The sequence below is a fragment of the Chrysochloris asiatica genome, unplaced genomic scaffold (assembly GCF_000296735.1).
Source record: "Chrysochloris asiatica unplaced genomic scaffold, ChrAsi1.0 scaffold00241, whole genome shotgun sequence".
In the NCBI taxonomy this organism is placed as follows: domain Eukaryota; kingdom Metazoa; phylum Chordata; class Mammalia; order Afrosoricida; family Chrysochloridae; genus Chrysochloris; species Chrysochloris asiatica.
The window spans coordinates 1,573,473-1,578,883 of record NW_006408759.1 but is presented as its reverse complement, the minus strand read 5'-3'; the positions used below and the strand labels follow the sequence as shown (position 1 = coordinate 1,578,883).

The following is a 5,411-nucleotide window of genomic DNA, read 5'->3' as shown; positions in this document are numbered from 1 at the left end:
AAAAAAATTCATGGAAAATACATACTATGAAAAAACTATGCATGGACTTCAAATCTTTTCGCACCAAAATAAACTCATACTTTCTTGTTATAACATGTCTGAACAGGATCTAGTTTGAGGCACTAAGAATCATTAGATATCAGTTTAAAAACAGTGCCTAACAAAGCAACATGAGTTCTACTAAAATTGAAGCAAGAGTAAACATCAAACTTAACATGAAGCTTGGATGAAACAAAGGTGAAATTACTGATGCTTTACAATGCCTGAAAGACATCAGCAATTTACAAGTGGATAACTTGTTTAAGAAGGGATAAAACGATGTTGTTGATGAAACCTCCAGCAGTCCATCATCCACATCAGTTTTCAAGGAAACAATTAATGTTGTTTATGTCCTAATGGAAAAGGACCAAGGATTAGCAGCAGAAACAATACTCAACATCTCAATAGGTTTAGTTTGCACAATTCTGACTGAAAAATTAAAGTTGAGCAGATTTTCCACTTGAAGGATTCCAAACCTGTTGTGCACGCATCATACAAATGAGAGCAGAGTCTTCGATGGAAATTTTGAACAAGTGGGATCAAGATCCTAAAGTATTTCTTCCAAGAATTATAACAGGAGATGAGAAACACGGCTTTACCAGTACAATCCTGAAGACAAAGAACAAAGTGATGACTACCAAAAGATGGAAGTCATCCAGTCAAAGCAAAAGCAGACTAATCAGAAGCAAAGGTCATGACAACAGTTTGGGGGGATGCTCAAGGAATTTTGCTTACTGAATCCCTGGAGGGCCAAAAAAATGTTAACATCTGCTTATTATGAGAGTACTTTGAGAAAATTAGCCAAAACTTTAACAGAAAAATGCCCAGGAGAGCTTTCTCACAACTATGCTCCCATTCATTCATTTCCTCAAACAAGGGCAATTTTGTAAGAGTTTTGATGGGAAATAACTAGACATTCGAGTCCTGATTTGGCTCCTTCTGACTTCTTTTTACTTCCTAATCTTAAAACATCTTTAAAGGGCATTCATTTTCTTCAGATAATAATGTAAAAAACATTACATTGACATGGCTGAATTCCCAGGATCCTCAGTTCTTTAGGAGTATGCTAAATGGCTGGTATCATTGCTTACAATGAATTTGATGGAGCTTTGTTGAGAAATACATTTTAAGCATTTTTTTTTCTTTTAATTCAATTTTTCCATGAACTTCTTGAAGCCCCTCATACTTATAGTAGTACGTTGTTGTTAAATGCGATTAAGTTGGTTCCAACTCATTTTGACCCTGGGTAGGGTTTCTGAGTAGTGGCTGGTGGGTTTGAACCACTAACCTTGTGGTTAGTAGTCCAGTGCCTATCCTATAGCACCACACCAGAGCTCCATGGAGTAGTATTGTATATACTATTTTGTGTCTGACTTCTCTCACCCAAACTGTATTGCTAGACAGAATGCTTACTTTATGTTTAACTTTTTAACAAACTGCCAAACTATTTTCAACAGGGCTGTACCATTTTATATTGACACCAGTAATGTAAGAGCTCTGGTAGCGTAGTGGTTACGACTCGGGCTGCGAACCTTAAGGTCAGCGGTTCGAAACTACCAGCCGCTCCGCGGGAGAAAGATGAGGCTTTCTACTCCCGTAAAGATTTACAGCCTCGGAAACCCTGTACAGGGTCGCTATGGGTCAGAACCGACTCGACGGCACTTCACAACAACAACAATGTAAGAGAGATCCACATCCTTGCCAGTCTTTGGTCTGGTCAGTCTTTGATTCTACACATTCTAATTAATAGATGTGTAGTGCTACCTCATCATCATGGTTTTAGTTTGCATTCCCCTAATGACTGATGATATTCAGCATCTTTTCATCTGTTTGTTATCAATATATCTTCTTTAATGGCATGTTTGCTCAAAGAGTTTACCCATTTATTTGATTGCTATTTTTCTTTTTTATTTTATTATGGTGAAAATATACATAACAAAAGGCATACTGTCTTCACAATTTATTCATGTATGAGTAGTGTCTTAGGCCAGGTTGTCCAGAGAAGCAAAACCAGAGAAACATACATATGTGTATATATATTAAGAGAAGTTTATTATCTTACAATTGTAGATTGCCAGGTCCGCAGCAAAAGAGAACGAGAGTACCTCCCTCATGCCCATTATATTGGGAGTAGGTCACACCCCCAAAGAAGCATCCCTTCAATTGATTGGCTGCTCATAGCCATTCAGCATAGAGCTAACTATACCTGTATTAAGATTCATCACCATGGCTATAAGCACATCCCAACTGCTAAACCTCTGGAAATCCTGGCCTAGTCAAGTCAACATAAAACCCTAACCATTACAAGGAAGCTTCAAAAAGTTTGTGAGAAAATGAAATTTAAAAATAATATTAATTCTACCATGAACTTTCTGAAGCTCCCTTGCACAATTTAGTAACACTGGTCACATTCTTCAAGTTGTACAACCATTCTCACTATCCTTTTCCAAATAATTCCACAACCATTAATGTAAGATCAGCACCCCCTCCCCCACATTCCCTCTCCTTCACATCTGAGTTAACTACTAATAATCTTTGATTTCTATTTACTATGCATTTGCTTATTTTATATAAGTGAAATCATACAGTATCTGTCCCTTTGCAACTGATTTATTTCACTTAGTATGAAATTTCAAGGTTCATCCATATAATGACATGTATCGGGACTTCATTCTTCTTTATAGCTGAATAATTCCATTTTGCTGATCCATTCATCTACTGATGGACTTTTGAGTTGTTTCCACCTTTTACCTATTGTCACACGTGCTGTAGTGAGCATTGGTGTGCAGGTTTCTGTTTGCATTCCTACCTTCATTTCTTTGGGGTATATACCTAGGCTTCAGACTACTAGGTTATATGGTAGTTCTATGTTCAGCTTATTTAGGAACTGCCAAACTTTTCCACAGTGGCTCAGAATGTTCAAGAAAGGCTTTTCTTTCCTTCTCCACCAAGAGAAAAGGCCAAGATAGACTTGTTCCATTGCTGTTTTCCTTGCTAATCTTTTTTTCCTCCTATTTTACCCTTTCACTGATGACATAGTCAGTCCATCAACAGGTGCACTTTTTTTTTTAAGTTTTTATTGTGAATTATGTGACAGTTTACATGGGAGAGCACTAGTTTTACATTCATCCTATCGTATTTCATTTCATTGCAATGATTACAATCCCCAGCCCCCCATGCATCATCAAACAACCAAAGGGTACACCCTGCAAGCCTGTCCCCTGGCTGTCAACACACAGCCCCTTACCCTCCCTGAGTCCAGAGTCCCAGCTGCTCCATCTCTCCACGTCATCCTCTCTGCCTCCATATCTGGCGTCACCCTTTCTCTGGATAGGGTCCCACGCTCCGCTTTTCTCCCTTGATGGTCCCAGGGACCTCCACTCCTGGACTGCAAAATCAACCACTCCCTTCCTTTTGCTACAAAACATCTTCCTTTACATTTCCAACCCTCACAGTCAGTCCTGATAGCAATTATTCACTATTGTACCACAAGAGACCTATCTCCATCTCCTTTCATCAGCCCCACCCAGACAGATTGGACACTACTCAGTGGAGATTCTACCTTCCTCCAGACCCTCTGGATCTAAGCTCCCTCTTAAAAACTTGTAAGCCAGTCACTTCTTGCCTTTGTAGCTCCCCATTTTGGGTAGTCAATGTCTAAGTTGCCCATCTCTGTCGATCTTGTGTACTGAGGGGGTACAGGTGTCCAGAACCTTGTTTGTGCCTAAGACCTTGTCTCCTATTCCTGGGTGGTTGCTCAAAGTTTTACTCAACTTGGGGGTTCATTCATCTGGAAGAACAGGAAGACCACCTAAGGAATTGAATAGATTGTTTTAAGGAAAACCATTTCCACATCCTTGATTTCAATACATGCATTGTCTGAGAAGTCATCTGAAGTCAAGGTACCATGCTGGATTTCCTTTCCCACATTCTTTCACAAGTGCCTTTCTCCAACTTTCCAGAAAGACAGGTACACTTCCCACCCATCCCCATTCTTACCCTAGTGCATCACTCCAGAGGAAACAAGCTTCAGGTGTCTACGAAATGATTCAATACATTGCATCTGTGACGCCTTTTTTAATGCCAGACACCAAAAATATATAACTGGGCTTTCAGTCTCTCCCTGTCATTTATAAATTTTGCTAAGGGCAGCACACGATGTTAGAAATGGACAATTTGGCCCATGTTCATATGTTCTGGGTTCAGATGTACTCATATTAAAGAGTTGTTGTTGTTAAGTGCCATAGCATCGGTTCCGACCCATAGTGACCCTGTATAGGGTTCCGAGAAGCAGCTGGTGAGCTTGAACCACTGACCTTGCAGTTCAAACAGCTTTGTAGTCTGGTGCATTAACCCACAGCACCACACCAGGACTCCATATTAAAGAGTAAGTATAGGGAAATGACAATTTTGTTTAATGTCTTGACCCTTTCTATTATCCTCCTCTTAACACAGAACTTCTTACTCAAGAGCAAGAGTCAATAGAAGTATAGATTGAGAGCATCAGTAAGACATTAAAACAGCAGCAACTTATTTGGTCTGAGAAAAACATGACAACATCTGTGCCTTCTTAATCCATTTGAGATTTAAATGTTCATATTTGTCAAAAGTATATCACTAATGGAGTTTTTTTTTTTTTTTTTCTTTCAAAGCATGCCTCATTAGAAGATAAGGAGCTCTGGTAGTGTAGAGGTTACGAATCGGGCTATGAACCACAAGGTCAGCAGTTCAAAACTACCAGCAGCTCCGTGGGAGAAAGACGAGGAATTCTGCTCCCATAAAGATTTACAGCCTTGGAAACCCTGTGCAGGGTCACTATGAGTCGGAATCGACTCCACGGTACTTAACAACAACATTAGAAGATACTATTCCAATAAAGTTTAGCTTTATATTTAATAAACATTTATCAGATTATGATAGATTTCTGTTTTTCTATTGTTTTGGTCATTTGTACTTGCTGGATACTCGCATATATTGTATGCCATTTCTTGTGTACATAATACATTGTTTATTGTTGTTAATTGGCATCAAGTCAGTTCTGACTCATAACAACCCTGTATCTAGTTTCCAAGGAACAGCTGGTAAGTTTGAACTGCTGACCTTGTGGTTCAAACCAATCTTGAAGTCAAGTATTTATCTTACAGTTCTACAATGGTACATAAATATGTATAAATAAATATATATAACCGCTGAGTCAGTTCTGACTCCTAATGATCCTGTATAGGGTTTGTGAGGTTGTAAATCTTTGTGGGAGCAGAAAGCCTCATCTTTACCTGTTGAGTAGCTGGTGGGCTTGAATCACTTACCTTGTGGTTCACAGTCCAGTGTTTATCCTACAGAGTCATGGCTCTGTGTGTGTATATATATATATA

The 5,411-nt window shown here is 39.1% G+C and overlaps 1 pseudogene; it reads left to right on the top strand.

The window, feature by feature from the left end:
• Positions 1–5,411, top strand: part of LOC102821233 — a 20,324-nt pseudogene that overhangs the window by 9,609 nt on the left and 5,304 nt on the right.